This window comes from Onychostoma macrolepis, chromosome 01 (genome assembly GCF_012432095.1).
Source record: "Onychostoma macrolepis isolate SWU-2019 chromosome 01, ASM1243209v1, whole genome shotgun sequence".
NCBI classification, from domain to species: Eukaryota; Metazoa; Chordata; class Actinopteri; order Cypriniformes; family Cyprinidae; genus Onychostoma; species Onychostoma macrolepis.
This window is the reverse complement of record NC_081155.1, coordinates 21017718-21036787: the sequence shown is the minus strand read 5'-3', so window position 1 is coordinate 21036787 and position 19070 is coordinate 21017718. Positions and strand designations below refer to the sequence as shown.

General features: G+C 35.7%; 1 protein-coding gene across 14 annotated transcripts in view; it reads left to right on the top strand.

The window, feature by feature from the left end:
* Positions 1 to 19070, top strand: part of LOC131547855 (teneurin-3) — a 642274-nt gene that overhangs the window by 339165 nt on the left and 284039 nt on the right. For all 14 annotated transcript variants that reach the window (XM_058788591.1, XM_058788700.1, XM_058788676.1 and 11 more), the window contains one exon: positions 12053 to 12189. The gene's annotated coding sequence lies outside the window, so the exon portion shown is untranslated. The remainder of the gene's footprint in view (positions 1 to 12052; positions 12190 to 19070) is intronic.

Sequence of the window (19070 nt, the reverse complement as noted above, 5' to 3'; positions counted from 1 at the left end):
TTTGCAATTAAACAAATGCAAACAATAAATAAATGATTAAACTCTTTACAATTGTATAAAAGCATATTTAAGCATATAAAAATATAAGCATATTTTTATGCATTTAAGTATTTATGTACACACGCACGCACAAATTCTGCTTAGTACAAGGACAGAAGATGCCAAGAAAGTGATAAGCGCCTCTCCATTGTCCTTTATCATAAAGAATGAAAATCATTTTTTATTGTTTGCCTCTTCTCCCTCACCTCTGAATTTTTCACTTTACTGCATTGCTGCTTTCACATTTTCACAACATACACGTCTCTCTCTCTTTCTCACTGTTTTTCATTGTTCTTTACTGGCATGACAAATAACAGAAGACTTGCATAAGAAGACTACTTGTATAAAGATACTTAACATGCAACTGTATAACAAGACATTAAAAACAATAGTATTGAGGTAAATATAATACTAGTAATATAATATTAATAGTAAAACAAGAAAGAAAAGTTAAAGTAAATGAAGCGAGGTGGAAGAGACGAGAAGGGAAGGCAGAATGTTCATACTGTCATACTGTGACAAGTAAACACGTACACAATGCTACACGCTTGTGCTTCTCTAATAGATAGGAAAGGTTTTCATGGCTTGGCATGTTGTCAAATTTGGGATATATCTTTTTAATTTAGGGTTTGGGTTTCACTGAACTTTGTGCATTCAGTCAGGAAATGCAGGTCTGTCTCAGTTCTGTTTTGTTTGCATTATACGCACAAGCTTTTTTATCTCGTGGCAGCCATGTTTTCCTCTACCCAGCTACTTGTCTTTATTGCTGCTCTCTATTTCTGTCTCTCTAACTATATATCTTTGTGAGGTTCAAGCTACTGTGCTCATAAACATATATTTTTTTCATGTCTCTTTTTGCATCTTTTCATCTGTTCAAATGCGCCTCTCTGTATAGTAAAACCGGGGGGTAATAGCGCCCATGTTAGTGCGAATAACGTGATTGGTTGGCTCCTCCAAGTGATTGCTGGTGCTATTTTTCTCTCGTCTCTACCAAATGGGTTGCCAGGGAGGGGGTCTTTAACTGAAATCAGACGACAAGCCAATGAGACGCTGGCATGCCAGATCAGGCTACAGAGGTGGATTGTGGGTAGAGAGGGTGGTTATTCAGTGTGCCGTTAAAGTAGGCCTCCATCTCAGTGCCCCAGCTGTGAGACGCCATGAGCTGAATAGGGCCGATTTCACAATCCTTTCAATTAAAATCACAGCATAATCCTTCGTGCAACCTCTTCAGCAAATTTCCTCTCCTTCAGTCGCTTTGTGTGCCGAGTCTGAAGTCCAGTCACCGAGTGGAGATGTGTCTGGCATTGAAATGTTTTGATTCTCTCGGCTCCTGCTTTGAGAACATATCGTTTGTGACAGCGACAGACAGCAAAGGTCTGCAAATGCTATATGTGTTCATAATACGAGCCTTAAAGACTTTGAAAAGAAAATCAGGGCTTGTGTTTTACAGTTGTGATTGTCGTAAAATGGGGCAAGCTCTCTCAGGGGAGAACGTGAGCTCTAATTTGCCTTGGTGGACTAGACAGTCCCAAAGGGAGACGGATTGAGAGTTATGGTGCTGTATCAGCATTCATTTATTTGTGAATGAAGACAGGACAGACCGTTTTCAAAGCGCTATGAGCTTGCCATGAAAATGGAAACTGCGAGGGGGGGATGGTGTTGAGAGATGAGACGTTGCTCGAAAGCTAAACATAGAAGTAGGGTACAGCGTTCTTTCAGTTTGTTTTTTTAAATACCAAATCACTCAATCAAATTGTAAAATAAATCATGACCGTCAATTGCATAAAATTGGATTATGTTTCCTTAAAGTAGAAATATAGCTAAACATTTATGTAGCAGAGGCCTCACTGCATAAACACACTGTAACTACAGAGATGACAGTGCCCTTGACCTCTGTTGTTAATGTATCTTATAATTGGTTTTAAAAATAGAGGCGTCTCAAACGAGTTGTCATAGCTTATTTACTCCAGTCCGATTTTATGAAATTCAAGAGTTCAGTCTCCGTCCACCTTCTTTTTGATTCATCACGTGCGCAGGGCTTTTTAGTAGTTACACACTTATTTTATCGTTCTTGCTCTCCCGTTTTCCACCTCTCGCCTCTTATTCAGTTGGACAGGTCAGCAGCACCTTCTTAGGAGTTGAGGGGGGAAAGTGACACAAGCAATTTGCAACTGAATCTTGGGACCATTAGAGAAATAAGGCAAGTGTGATCAGTGGTATAAATAGTACTTGTTATTCCATGTAATAAGGTTGCTCCTGATTGCTTCCAGGTGCACGAGGCAGACAGTAGAAGCCTAAAGGAAATTCAAGCTTTTCGGCGCTTCTCCCACCAGCGCTGGCTTGAGAAAAGCAGATTGCCATTTCACTACATTTTTTTCTCTCCTCGTTTCTAATGCTCTGTAACTCATATGATTAACCTCCTGCGAGTCCCACCTCAGCCCTGAGAGGATCGTGTTCGCGCACGGTGCCTTGATGCATAAAACATCTCCCTTCGCCGACGCAGGGAATTCCAGTCTAAGCTGTAAACATGTAAAAATGAGAATGATTGTAATTGAAATTGTTTTTATGGACTACTAATGAACTGAAAAGTCTGGCTTCCGGAAAAGTGAGACGGGATAGTGAGAAAGGAAGGAAAGGAGAAGAAAAAAAAAAGAATAAGCAAAAAGTAATGGTTTTTGTATGCGTGTAATACTAGGCGCGATTGCTTTACACAATGTTCACATGTAGACACTGTGTGTGGTTCTCTGTCTTTGGTTGTGTTGTCAATGGCCAATTCAAGTAAATGAATTAATATATGGGCATAAAATATTCATTTGAGTTGAAATTATGATCAAATTGTTTTGTTTGTTTAGAAATTAATGTTTTTATTCAGTAAGATGCAATTGTTCAAAAGTGAAATTGAAGATATTTATAATGTTACAAAAGATTTCAGTTTCAAATAAAAGCTGTTCTTTTGAACTTTATAAATCAAAGAGTCCTAAGTTTTCAACTTTTGTAATAATAATAAGAAATGTTGCTTGAGCAGCAAATCAGCATATCGAATCATTTCTGAAGGATTGTGTGACACTGAAGACTGGAGTAATAATGCTGAAAATTCAGCTTTGCATTTTCATTCACAGGAATAAATTACATTTTAGAATGTGTTTTAAATACAAAACAGTTATTTACTATTGTAATGTTTTTTTGTTTTTTTTTTACTGTATTTTAAATAAATAAATGCAGCCGTGGTAAGCATAAGAGAATTTGTTTCCACTAACTAAATAAATTCCTCTATACGGTAGTGTATCTTAAAAATCTAATATTTTATTATTTTAATACTTTTATATTATTAGTATTGTATTATTGTTATTGTACAGCATGGACAATGCATATTGGGTCTAATTTAGGATTAAATAATTTAATATCATTAAAAATAGTTTCTTATGAATTTATTTCAGTTGCAGATATGCAAATTCAAATGTTCCATTGCATTTTTCTGCATTTGCTTCCATCATAGTCTGCCAAGAGTCTTGTTTTGTTTGGAAAGTTTGACTAAAGTTAGTAACACTAAAGTCAATGAATTACCAAGTAGTCCTCAAATCACAGTTTGCAATTGAACAAATAGATTGTAACACTGGACGCATACACCGCTTCACGTCTGCCGCGATGTGTAGCGTGCAGGTCATCTGCAGCAGCGATGAGGCGTTTGTGGATCAGCCTGCAAACTCATCTTCCAACAATTCCAGGAATGAGAAGAGACTGTCAACACAATTATAATCAATCACATACCGTTGCTCTGCTTTTTCATCCCAGGGACATGCAGGCTTGTTGTTCTTGACTAGTTTCACAAAGATGAGGAGGAGCTAGATGAACTTTAAAAGTACAGAGACAATGTACTTATTTATGCTCATTGACGTGTCTTCATCATTTCTCATTGGTACTGTAGCAATAAAACATTCGCATGACTATAGCTGTGGTATTTTTACTGTAAACAAAATACCATTGATAATGAGTGATGGCTGTAATCAGTTGTGAGAAGCATGGATAGTTTCATTGTGAAAATAAATTTGTCCTCCATTTGCTACAACTACATGTATGACTTATTTCATTGCAAGTGATGTTGCAATGTGATGTTTTGCTAACAATCAGATGTGAATATGATGTAAAATTAGCATTAATGACTTTGGCCTTGATTTAGTGTCCCCGCCCCCCCCTTTTTTTTTTGAAATTATGAAAATTGTTCACTTAGTGGAAAGTGACATAAAAATTGCTTCAATTTTTAAAATCAGCTTCATAGGAAAAATAAATTAATTTAATAGCACTCTAATTTCAATATTTATAGTAATTAAATACTATAAACTATCGTTTGCAATTTGTATAACAGCATGGCATCTTCATGAATCAATACTTTACAGTTTATAAATCTGTTTGAAGCAATACCACATGTCCCAAGTCTCTCTTTGGGGCTGTCTTGTAAATTCACTGCTCAGCTTTGTTTGGACGGTCATGACTTAAACTGATCTTTCTCTTTATCTATCAGTCTTTCTTCATCATTTTCCATAGAACTAGAGGTTCTCATGTCAACACATTGCTCAAAGAATCCCATTTTTCTTTTTATGAGGTGATCCATGTTTTTATACAGTAGTAGCATTAACAGGGAGCAGTCTTCACACAGACTGGAAAACTTTGAGTACGAGGGGCTTCTTGCTTTGAGGATTTACATTTCCCACATGAGTTTGGTAGAGGAGATTCACAACAGCCAAGGGAATAATCAAACATGGCCTCCGGAGAGTTTGTGCATGTAAACATTATCTCGCTTTCTCCCACACACACATACACACGGACAACCACACACAGAACTTTCATCAGTGCTTGGTTTTTGCAGAGTCTGAAAGTAACTTTTTGCCACATATGGCGAGAGTGGCGAAATGGCGAGTGAAGTGAAAAGTTTACACTACTCAGGGCTCTAGACTCATTAGTTAGTCGGTCGCAGGAGCACATAATTGGTTGCTATTTTATTTATTTTTTTACTACAACATGGGATTAATCAATGCATGCTGATGAACTTTTATCATCAGTGTTATTTGTGATTTTTTTTTTAATTTTGTGAACAGGAATTCCTCTTTTCGTGCGCCTTCACTTTCACTTTCAAATTCGTGATCTTGGTGTCACGTTTTACAAGAAAAGATAATTGTCTGTTTTGCTTATATCTATAGACCTTTCACTTTTTAAGACTAAAACAAAAGATGGATTCACTGTTATTCTTAATTAAAAAGCACAACAACAATAAAACAGTAGGCTACAATGACAAACTAGTTTATATAACCTTTATTAAATGGACCGAGCAGCGTGACTGACTCAACAGTGCAGGAAGGATGTGTTTGCTGTCAAGTTCTACATTTAGCACAAAATTGCAGTACCATTTTAAATTGGAACTATTATTAAATAGGATATAGGTATGTGACCCTGGACCACAAAACCAGTCTTTTTTTTTAAAATTGAGATTTATACATAATCTGAAAGCTGAATAAACAAGCTTTCCATTGATGTATGGTTTGTTATGACAATATTTGGCCGAGATACAAATTTGAAAATCTGGAATCTGATGCAAAAACAAAAATCTAAATATTGAGAAAATCGCCTTTGTCCAAATGAAGTTCTTTTATCTTTTAAGTTCTTAGCAATATATATTACTAATCAAAAATTATGTTTTAATATATTTACGGTTGGAGATTTACAAAAGATCTTCATGGATGATCTGTACTTACAGTAATATCCTAATGATTTTTGGAATAAAAGAAAAAAAATTATCATTTTGACCCATACAATGTATTGTTGGCTATTGCTGCAAACATACCCGTGCTTTTTGTGGTCCAGGGTCACATATATGGGATTTTTTTGTCTCTAAACACCAGTGAACATCCAAGGTAATGTTATTTAACTTTAATAGTGCAATTTTATATAATGGCTACATTTGTCAGGCTTTTCTCTACACTCCATATTAAATAAATAACATTTTATTAATTAATTTAAAAACAAACTCTTACATAACGTTTATTAACAAAAATGAATGATGAGGCATGGCATACACCACATCGGTATTATATACCGACTAATAAATTACAGAATGCTAGCAAACACTGAGGAGTAAAATAAAAATTAAAAATTAAAAAAAGAAAGCCTCCATAGCATAACGTGAGGAAAACAGCAAAGATAAAAAAAAATTTAAAACGAAAACAAAAAGAAAATTAAAACTAAACTGGCTGTCAGTGACAGGCCTTGCATGCTTTTTTCCCCCCACAAGAATACTAACATGTTCACCTTCTCTGGTTTAAGAAGCGTCTTTTATTTTACTTTAGTGTGAAAACCAAATCCTCCGTCAGCCATCGTTTCCTCAATATTTGCGTCATTTTTGCCGCACGCTGCGCACACCTTCGCGGTTTGTTAGTTTTTTTAAATTTATTTTTTAATCAATGCTTTTATTCAGCAACGAAACATTCAGTTGACCAAAATCAATAGTAAAGACAATTATAATATTAGAAAAGATGCAAAAAAAAAATTAATAAAAAAAAAAAAAAAAAAAATGAAATTTAAAAAAAATTTAAAATTATGGTAAACTATGGTTAACTATGGTTAGCTGTGTAGAAAACTTTTTTTTTTTAAATAACAAAAAATGTATGTAGATCTATCTATCTGTTTGTCTGTCTATAATTAATGTTTTTATTCAGCAAGGATGCGTTCAATTGATCAAAATCAACAGACAATTATAATGTTAGAAACGGTTTATTTCAAATAAATGCAAAAATACTAAAATTATAGTAAACTTTTTAAAAATGTATTTGAAATTAACAAACTTTTTTCTACCTACCAACCAACCAACGTTGGGCAAGCTACTTGGACAGTGTAGTGATCTAAGCTAACAGTTACTCTTCATTAAATGAAGCTTCGCTACACTAAAGCTACAGCCCTGGGAAATGTAGCAAGCTAAGCTACAGTAACATGGCAAAAGTATTTTACTACAGCTAAGCTATTTTTTACAAATTCATTTTTATATTATTGAAACGACATCATACCAAGTCAGTACTCTCTTAGTGATCAATAAAACTGTCAGTCAAGCAGATAGACAGGCATAATAGTTCAGGTTAATTGTTTTTTCAACAACAGTTCCAAACCAATTTGGCAACAAAAATCAGTATCATGTACAGGGCTGGATTTACCTCATATTGTGACATAGGCAAAATGCATTTTTGCTGTCGGCCGGAAACCTCCTATTGGTAGTTGGTATTTTATTTTAGGGCAGGCTATGCAGATACATTTATACAAAGGGTAACACTTAACAATAAGGTTCATTAATTAACATTAGTTAACTAGTGTAGTTAACATGAACTAAGAATTAACAATACTTCTGCATCATTTATTAATGTTAATTTCAACATTTACTAATGCATTATTAAAATCAAAAGTTGTGTTTGTTAACATTAGTTAATGCACTGTGAACTAACGTGAACTAATTATGAACAACTGTATTTTCATTAACTACCATTAACAAAGATTAATAAATACTGTAATAAATGTATCCATTGTTCACTCATGTTAGTTAATACATTAATGAAATCTTATTGCATAGCGTTACCATATAAATGTATAGGCCTATAGATAGGCTGTTTATTTGCATCGTTGCATGTGTAATTATATTATTAACAAGTTTTTGACCAGCGAATGTTTTTCCCCGTCATTACCGCCACATCAGAGGCAGTACGTGCATCGCATTTATGTTTTCATGAACTTGCAGTGTATAGAGTTTTCTGTCGCTATGTGGGTGCTCGGTTGTTGTTGTTGTTGTTTTGGGGTTTTTTCTGTTTTTTTGGCCAAAATATCATTTTATAAAAGATTCAGCGCTTCGCACAATCTATTTAGCTGTGACTCGACAACAAATGCTAGACTAAGACACTCTTCTCTGCTCTTAAAAACCAAAAAAACATTAGCCTTTATAAATATAGTGTTTCTCGAGTGAAGAAAACACTGTACTTATTCAATCAACAGTTCTTTATTTACCTTCAGACTGCAAACAAGCTGAGATGCTCTAAACTGCGTGCCGCACTTCACTAGAGAAACACGAGGAATAATGAGGTTTGACTGACAGTTTGAGGAGCCAATGGTGTTACGAGCTTTAGTGGCGGTTGCGTCACTTACTGATCCAGGATCAGCGATCCTTAGCTGTTATATTTCTGATTTTGAGTTTCAGAAATGCTTTGGAAAATGTAACGTTAGCTTTTGTTGACACTACCGCATTACTTGAACAAAAATAGTTTTGCTACTGAAAAGCTATTTGATTCAGAAAACAGCGATGCTACCACCACGCTACTGAGAAATGTAGTTAAACTACTAGCGTCACAACTTGTAGCCACACTACTGCCCAACACTGCTACCTACCTACCTATCGTAACAAGTGTTGATTCAATGTGATCTCACGATAATTCATATGTATTTTATGTCAAATGTGATTCTATAAAACGTACATTAACTTAAGTTTTTGCAGGCACTAAAACGTACAATACTGACATATTTTCAGAATCTGAATGTACAAATGCTTGCATATTTCCAGCATTTAAACGTACAAAACTGACGTATTGATGACACCTAAAATGAATCCTTATGAATATCACGGCATTCATTTTATTATTAGTTGTCATATCAATTACCTTGTTTTCAGTTGCATTATTAAATTGTTTACTTGTTTACTTAATATTAAATTATAACATTTCTATTCTTGTGTGATCTCTGCTGCCAGCTCGTTTCCAAGAATAGGCCTTCATAATGTTAAACAAGACTTCACTTTAAACCTTAAAATAAATAACATTTCTGCAATCGTTTAACATTTGTCATGTAATGTTTACTTTGTTTGACATGGGCCGACATGCTGTGACTGACAAATTAATAGAACTGTAAAATACACCAAAAACGCAACATAATTACAAAATGAAACAATTTTACTCGTGCGCTATAATCCAAACCTTCTGAATCCATACGACTGCGAGGAACAGACCCAAGTCCAAGCCTTTAGTCGACGATCTTCATCTCCATCCTGAGCAGCGAGTCCAGTGATCGTAAATAGTAAAGCCCGCGCTGACTGACGCACTCTTTACAAATTCAAATGTTGCTGCTTCAAATGACAGATTATATGGCAGGATAATCGAACGCTCATTGGCTCTCGCCTGCACTCGTCACGGATTGCGACATGCCGTGTTTCTGGTGAGGTGTGTTTAAATGATGCGCGCGCGCCTTCACGATTTCACGGAGTGGATCTGGAAAATAATCTGGATAATATTTTCAGCTATTAACAACATAAATTCTGCTCTGCACCTCACACAAACCTACTGTATTCCGCCAGAGAGGACTGCGGCTGCAACGCATCGTCATTTGGGTTACTTTTGGTATATTACTTTCTTATACTACAGAAATAGTTATGTTTAGGTTTATAGGAGTGGGATTAGCGACCATAAAAATATATTGTTACTAAAATGATTATTTTCCTGCATATTTCGATCAATTGCTTTTTTTATCCTTTTATATTCGCTATAAAATGGGTTGGTTAAGGTCTAGGGGTAGGTTAAGGGGTCTAAAAATCTAAATCACTTATTGATAAAATGATAATGCATTGATACGAATATCTTAATGATATAAAATATATGTAAATATTTTACGTAAAAATACATAGCAATTTGTACGTTTCAAACATTGAAATACGTCTAAATTGTGCGTTTTAGCATCAATAAAAATGTTCAAAAATGTAGCCTACGTTTTGTGCTTGTAAATGTTTCGTATTAATACCTACGTATAAACATGGGACCAGGCTGGTTAATTTTAAACGGTTGTTTATTATTATTATTATTATTATTATTATTATTATTATTATTATTAGTATTATTATTAGTAGTAGTAGTAGTAGTATTATTATTATTATTATTATTATTATTACATGCAAAGTAAAAATAAATGTAAAAATAGTTTACTTAAATTTATGATTTACCGAATTTTAAGATGTTATGTTTTTTTTGTTTGTTTGTTTTTTGAGAGAGAGAGAATGAGAATGCATGTCTACACTGCAGTATTTATTTTACATGTCTTTGCATATCTTGCTTTATCTCTTAAACTATCTATCTACTGTATACCTTTAGATGTATACGTTTGGTTGATGTTTGCACTGATGCAGCTCAGTAGTTTAGGGTGATCTCGTGTAATGTGTTGTATCATGATTTTGGTTTGGAGTAGATGATAGTGATTGCTGAGACAGGCTTTCTCTCTCTTATCTCCTGAAACACTGAGTTGTTTGTGCTTTACAGCTCACCAGGAGGTCCGCCCAAACCCCTCATGCTATCTTCCAACCGCCCATTGTCCAGATCCCCGTCTCCATAGGGAACTAATGCCCCTCACTCTCTTCTCCTTCTGTCACACACACACACACACACACACACACACACACACACACTCTCCTGCAAATGAGACGAGGATATGCAAAACTGTGTCACTCAGCAAATAGCTCTCAATTAGGCCCCGAAAAGGTGAATCCATGAATGATAATCAGGCCTTCAAAAAAGTGTGTTGTAGTATCAAAGCTTGTGTCCTGCCTCTCGTTGGGAATAAACGTCCAGTCAGGAGGTTGTCAGGTTTGTTTGAAGGCTGAGTGTGGTTAGGGTGGAGAGAAATGTGTTGATTTTACTGGCTTTTTTATCAGCCTTTAAACTTTCATAAATAAAATATTGCATGTAGTTTTGTCCTTATAACATTTATTTATCTGTTTATTTCTTTTCCTTTTAGTGATAAACAGTGCAAGTCATTGTTTCAGATGTGGTAGTCTCCTTTACTCATTGAAACTGCATCTGCCTCAAAAATATAAAACACATGATTTTGTTTCTCATATTTTCATTTTGGTGGCTTAATGTGAAGCGTATTCCACATATAAGTTCTGGAGAAAAACAAAAACCCTAAGCATCCTAGATCAACTTCTGATAGTGAATTTTCAAGTGAGGTAAAAGTTGTTAGAAGATACAGAGTCACATAGACAGAGTTTGTCTTTAGTAGATTTAGTTTGAATTGCTCATGTAACTTGCATCAGTAGGGTTCATATTATCGTTCTTACAACTTGTCTTTAGTGTGTTGCAGTTCCTTATAACTATCATTGTTGGAGTTGACTTAAACCACATAATGTTACATTTCCAAATAAAGTTACTAGCCAAACTAGAGTAATGCTGATTTATTTATTCTCTAAAGATTTTTACTCACATTTGAAGCTTATTTTTGGACCCTAGCTGGTTAGAAACAACTAAATAAAATTAAGTGTAAAATGAAAGCATGATTGGTAAGATGTTTAATGTTTTTGAAAGCAATCTCTTATTCTCACCAAGGCTGCATTTATTTGATTAAAAAAAAATACAGTAAAAGAGTAATATCATGAAATATTTTTAGAGTTTAAAATAACTGTTTTCTATTTCGATATATTTTAAAAAGTAACTCTGTTTTTCTTTTTCTTTTTTGTGAAAACCAAGATACCCCCCCCAACAATTATTTGACCAATAGAAAGTTTAAAAGAACAGCATTAATTTTAAAGTTGAAATCTTTTGTAACATTAAAAATGACTTCAGTGTCACTTTTGATCTATTTAATACATCCTAAAGTATTATTTTCTTCCAACTCAGTTTGCAAGCATATTGCAGTTCCAATAATGCTACAGTCCACTCTTTGTATTTACTCTCCAAATCCAATTTTACTTGCATTTGGAACTTAACTAGCATTAATTGTCGTCCTTGACTGAACTGTGAACTTAATGTGTCCATCACAGTCTGTCTCTTTAGAACTACATTAATTACACCCATAGTCTCTCTGTTACCTCACTCTCTAATAAGCTGAAGAGACCTTTGCCTATAGAGAGAACATGTGCGGTGAACCCACAGTGTGATACGTGACATCAATTCACTCTTTTTTTGTGTGTTCTCTGGTCTTCAAAGCAATAAATGTCTCCTCTCTTTCCTCGCAGGTTGATTTACTGATTCCCAGCCTTGATGCTCTGATGTCTGTTGGCCCTTCACCTTCATCCATGGATTAGTTCCTTTACGCTTGAGGCAGATCTAACTGACCAGATGGTATCCCTATGTGTCACTTCTTGAGGGTCAGGTGAGTGAGGCCCCTGTTTGAAATGACATTTAGTTACTCCATTTGGTCAGGGCTGTTAGAAAGATTAACCTTGAGAACGAGAGATCATGAATGGGATGTAATGCTAAAGTATGCATTAATCAGAGACAAAAAGCTAGGCACAAAAGAGTGGGGTGTTTAAAAATAAGTCTCGAAATCCATACGGATCAAACAGCTCTATGTGTACCAGTCGGTTGGCCCGTCAACAATTAAAATTTTGACAAACGACTTGATTTTCTTTGTAACGTAAAGCCTAAGCATTTTCGTGAATGTATATTGTGTCCGTGTTAGTGTGTCAGTGTGTACAAGACATACTTTCTCCCATCCCTCCAAGGCTTAACGGCGTCATCCAATCAGCGACAGGCGCTGCCTAGATGAGCCAATGAGGACGCAATTGGATAGTATTCGTTCTTTGGAATCAAAGGCACAGCACTCCTATGATATTAAAATGCACTCTGTCTTTGTTCATACCACGCCAAACCAAGAGAGAAAGGGGGAAGGCGAGGGAGAAAAAACACACTCCACCAAAAAAAAACTTTTTGTATTCCTCCCCATATGTCTCTGCGGGTGGGCACGCAATGACTCTCCCACTTCTCGCTTTGAAATCTCTGCCACTTCAGCTGCCTCCTTGAGCTTTTGTCAGCTTGAGACGCTGCACCTCGATGAAGTAGGGCAACTAGAGTGCAGTCTACAATTCTTACCGCCGCCATCTTGGCCCTTGTCATTTCCTTTACTTGTTTTGTCCCAGTTTCCAGTGTTATATAGTTGTACATCCAGGTTTTTAACCCACCCCAGTTGTTCGTCCTAACACATTTAAAATCTCTCTTTTCGTTGCTTTGTTTCGGCTTCACGTTTTCCTTAGCAATTGACCTCTCTGGACTCCTCTCTTCGTAGTAATAGTACATATTGTTAGGCTCTTCCTTCAAATTCAAAAAGAAAGAGATTTTGAATGATGTTTTCTCTTGATTGAATGGGCCAGTTTTTCTTTCTTTTTTTTCTGTATGGAGTGGAGATATTATTGGGCAAATTGCACAGCTTTCATGCAGATAAATGGGCATTCGATAAAAGCCGCAATGTTTTTTGAAGCGGCCAGAGAGCCGGGCTGCATTGGGTGATAACTTCATCGCAGCGTGGGGTCAGGGGCAGGAAGAGAAGCCCGGCTGAAAGGGGATTAAGAGGAGCCGTCGAAGAGCTCTGGACTCGGACCACCTGCCGGGGAACCCAGGCCTGGTCCGCGCCTAATGTTTCTGATCAGCTATGCCATTGTCTGTCTTCCCCTCTTTCTTTTCTCCCCTCACAAGAAAGAATAGGACTGCCTCCCCATTTCCCTGAACTCAGATTAGCTGTTGGCCCTTTTTTTCCTTTTTTTTTTTTATTATTTTTATTTATTTATTTTTTTTTTTTGGTGTTGTCACTTTCCACTATATTGTACCTAAGCTCAGGGATCTGTCTATGGTGCCCTTGTTTAGATATGGCATGTTGGAAACATGCAAAAGGGATAGCTCACCCACAATTTCTGTCATTGGTTTCTCACCTTCATGTTGTTGCAAAACCATATGCCACTTTTTGAGGGGAGAAATATCCTGGTGACACTCTAGAGGAATGGGGTTGTCAAATGGCAAATAAAAAAAAAAAAAAAAGTAACAATTTTTTTTTCTAAAAAATGCAAACATGTACATCCATCTTGGTCACATATTATTGTAGCACAGTTTGTGCTGAATACAAAAAAAATTACATGTTGGTCAATAGTATCTTTTAAGTAGCTGAAATAAGCACAAATATCAGGGCATGTCAAAACATCTCAAGGGCCCCAAAATGACCTCGGACCCCAGAGGGTTAAAGTAGTTAAAACCAACAACTAAATTCCAAGTCTGCTGGAGCCAAACCATTGTAGTGTTCTTTGAACTGAAGTTGTTCATTAAAATTAAAACCCAACCTCATGAGGTTTCTGAATCATTCTTTTGAGTCAAATCTTTTCAATAAATCGTGTTCTATGAATTGATAACAGCAAATATCTTTCTGGAGGTGATAATCAGAGAATAGTGACTTAAATTTTAGTCTGTTTGCTACACAAAGCTGTTGAAGACTTGGAATATAATGTCTGAGTCATTTGTTTGTGACACTTCTACACCACCTATCAAAAGTTTAGAATAATTACCTTTTTTAATGTTTTTGAAACAAGTGTCTTATGCTCATTAAGGCTGCATTTGTTTGATCAGAAATACCGAATACAGTATAAAAAAAAATATATATATATATAACTTTTATTCAGCAAGGCTGCATTAAATTGTTCAAAGTGTCAGTAAATATATTTAAAACATTATGATTTCTGTTTCAGATAAATGCTGTTAATTTAAAAAAAGGTTTCCACAAAAATACCAAGCAACAAAACAGGTTTCAACATTGATAATATTAATCATTATTATTAATTGAGTAATAATTGATAATAACTGGACACCAAATCAGCTTCCATCAACATTTCTGAAGGATCACGTGACACTGAAGACTGGAGGTAAGCTGCTAAAAATTCAGCTTTGCCATCACAGAGCTAAATTACTTTTTAAAATAGTTCTTTTTAATTTGCATACTGTATTTTTTAATCAAATAAACAGCCTTTTGAGCATAAGATCCTCCTTAATTATTTCAAATTATTGACTGGTGGTGTATACATATGATTGTATGGTGCTGTAATTTTTTGAAGTCAGAAGCTTCATTACCTCTAATTGCATTGCAAAGAGCAACCAGTATTTTTCAAAAGAAGTAAATAAATGAATAATTCCCCCTCTTGTGCGTCATGGAAGAAAGTCATACCAGTTTGGAACAACACGAGAGTGAGTAAATGATTACAGAATTAACATTTTTGCGGTGAATTAAATGCACATGTGTTCACATGTAATTTTGGACGCTTGATGGATCACTAACATTTAGCTCTCTCTCTCTCTCTCTCTCTCTCTGTGTGTGTGTGTGTGCACAGATGAGTACTTTATGACAAAAAGAGAACTTCTTGGAGTTCACTTTTTTGTGACCTAATGTGACTCTCTCTTTGTTCTCAAAGGTAACTAATAGAGAATCACGATGAGGGAGCATCCACTCATCAGTGTCTATGGTCATTTTTTATTCATCTTATATATTCACACATTAGCTGGAGGGGCTTCTCGGAATTTTTTATTTTCTCATTTTCTGAGCTGTCCTTTTATCAATGCCAAAGAATATAAAAAGATCATAAAAGATTCATTTATACACACAAAAGCACCTTAAACACTTTTCTTTCACCCTGTACATGTGTTCAACGTGTTAAACAGACACACACCAGTAAAAATCTTTCTCTGCAATCAACATGTCTATGCATAAAATATTTCCCCGCACCATTTTTCATGGCTGTGGGCTGAAACAGCTGTAGTTAGATACATGAATACTGATAGGGCCAATCGTGCAGAGTGCAGTGCAGGTGTGCAGGTGAACGCTCTGTTTGTCAGTTGCCTGACATGTTTCTTCTCTTTAGCATGTGGAGTGCAGACAAGCTCATGAATAACAGGTCTGATGAATGGTCTGAGCAGGCTTTGCACTAACTTCTACAGCACCTGCTCCTGTGTTGCACCCCACCAAGAAGTGTGCATTGTGTGTGTGTGTGTGTGCTTGTCACAAATTTACCAGAATAGCTATTGTGTGCACTGACAGCTGTGCGCACTGTTTTAGACAAATAATTCATCTGTGCTTGATGAAAAACAGGCGCATTTATGTATTTGAGTTACACGATTTGCAAGTGTCCTCTTCAGCAGTGTATTATGTCAAGTTCTCTTTTGATGAAGGACATTTATTATGATGTTAAAAACCACTAGAAGGTTAAAAAGATCAGTCAGGCTGACTTGAAATATACATATATCTATGATGTTGTAAACAAATTTCAATCAGTACTATTCTCAGTCCAAGAGCTTCTGGTTTATTTATGTATGGCAGTGTTGTAGTGCAAAGGCAGGATATGATTCCATAAGGATGATTTCTAAAAGATGGCTGTCTAAGCACAACGTAGAGTTCCCAAGCATTTTATTTTTTTATTTTTTTAAAGCAGCCAACATCATGTTCTGGAACATTCTCTCTCCTCTCGTAACGGCTGTGGTCGGCCGTTCTCGGTCCGTGCCAACTACCAATAACCATATTCCAGGAAAGAGCTCCACATGTTCAATTATATAATTACATCATCTCAGATTTAGACAGATGTCCCATAATACGTTTCAAATGCAATCAGCCGCACTCGTTCCCCACATAATGCATTTGGAGAAGAAAAATGATGTCCGCTGAGCATAAAACAGATCATATTTGTTGTGTTGGTGCTTCTGTTGCGCACACTATTGATACTGTTATTATTAGTATCGCCGCAAGCTCCATTTAGTATTTTTGTTAGTAACATCAATGCGTTTTTATGGTGACTGCTTAAAATAGGCTCTTTTATCATGGCGGCGTATATGGAAATGCGTCAAACAATAAACATACCCACAGACAACTAATTGCCTAGTTAGAGAAATAACATAATAGGATGAGGATTTTAATATGAAAATCCACTGCGATTGCGCTCCCTTACCTTGAGTCCTTTTGTTATCCTCCAGCCTCAGTTCTCGACCAAACTAGTCTTTCCCGCTCAAATCCTGACAGTTTTAAAGCATATCTCCTCTTATTGTTCGGCAGACAGCGTACAAATCCCTTGAGCCTTGAGTCCAGTCCAGAGAACTTAGAATGAGTAATTGTTTACTTTAGAGACAAAGCTGAACTGTAGTCATACTATAGTAGTGGATGAAGAGAAAGTCTTTTTATTTATTTATTATTTTTGTCAGCGGTTGAGCCTCTCATGGACACAGTTTTTGGCCACACAAGGGCTGTGGGCTCAGGTTGGAAAGTAGCCGTAACATAATTGGCCAAGTTACTTGACAGTAGTTTTCAGTACAGTTCACGGTATAGGTGGTTTTTATTTTACTTTATTTTTTTCTCCCCCTCTTTTGGTATTATTTTAAGATTAGGCATAATAGATCTAATAATCATGTAACACTTTACAGTAAGGTCTCATTTGTTAACATGCATTAACTAACAGGAGCTAACAATGGCAATATAGTTTTACAGAACTGATTAACCTTTATTAATATAATGCAATGTCAGTTAGCAGTGCAAATGTTAACAGACACAACTTTTGATCTTAAAAATGCATTTGTAATGTATTTATTAAACCTTGAGATTAACATTATTGAAGATAATAAATGAAGTATTGTTAATTGTTTTCATTTGTTAATGTTAGTTAACATGAACTAACAATTAATGATACTTCTACAACATTTATTGATCTTTAATAATGTTAATCTTAATCAAAGATTAAGATCAAAAGTTGCATCTGTTAATATTAGCTCTGTTAATTGACATGAACATGAATAAATTCTGTACAACTATATCGCCATTGTTAGTCCCTTAGTTAGAGACCTTATTGTAAAGTATTACCAATAATTGTAAAAGTGGTTTTGTGAAATGTGGCCTAGCTTAGAAAGCATTTTTTTGGCTATAAAACCCATACAATTGAGCTTGTAAACAGAGGCAAAATCATTTCAATAGCATTATTCTTTTAAAGGCCAGCTTTTTGTGCTCCACTGATGACTGATAAGAAGGAATTGAAATGATATGAATAAGACTTTATTAATATGCACCATTCAGTTCAAAACAGCATCTTGACAGGTTGAAGATAACAACATTGATGAGCAGCTGAATGACAATTGCATAAATAATATGTCCATCTCACTCATTTTTCAATCTCTTTTTTATTATATTAATCATAGTAACAATCCAAAATGGGGTTGTTGAATTTTGTGATTGAGTCTGACAGGGGAATGGAAATGGTGGTGAAACGTTTGAAAGGTGACCTTTACAGATGAGACTCTTAGGACAGATGGGCACAAAGCGTCTGCTTCATTCGTAAACCCGTCTCCATTTGTCACATCAAAATGTGGAAAAGAGAAAGCCTATTTCATTAAAGGTAGATGTCCTCTTCCATAGCAACGGACGATATATCAGCTCACCTGCATGGCCACCTCCCATTGTGCAGGAATCAGATAACTCCACATGCTAATCATAACAGCCGACCCCCGCTGTGAATAACACCGCTGACCACAGCGTTGACGTGTCCCCCCTCGCTCTCTTACTACACACACTCCAGTGGTCAATTACACCCTCAAGGCAGCTCAGTAAATACTAATCATTTCCTCATGAAGACAAAAACTGTCCATTTTTGTTAGCTGTCACTTTGGCTTCCCAACAGATCACACGGGTTATTTCTCTAAAGGTGTTGAGTTATGAAAACCACATGCAAAGCTGTTCCACATGGGACGGAGGGAGTGAGTCACATTACGAACATGACGGGATGTGAGCCGAGCAGCCTGAGTCAGAGAAATGTTGTGTAATTAGATCTGATTGGTGCTTTTTTTTATCGGTAAAAACAAACCCTCACTCATATACAGTGAATCTATAAGAGGCCCAAATATCCTCGGGGACTGAGCGGGTCTCAGTCAGTGATTCTTGAAACGGCCTCGTAAGCAGATGTGTGAAACTCATCATGTTTTCAATTATAAATAAAGGTTTCTTTAGGTGTCTGTTTTAGAATTTGTGCACATACATGAATTGTATTGTTTTATTATATTAATAAACAGTGTATGTGTGAATTTTTAACAAGGCTAAATTTATTTAATCAAAAATACAGTGAAAAATAGTCATATTTGAAATATTATTACATCTTAAAATAACTTTTTTGATGGCAGAGCTGAATTTTCAGCAGCCATTACTCCAGTCTTCAGTGTCACACGATGATCAGGAAACATTTTATTATTATCAAT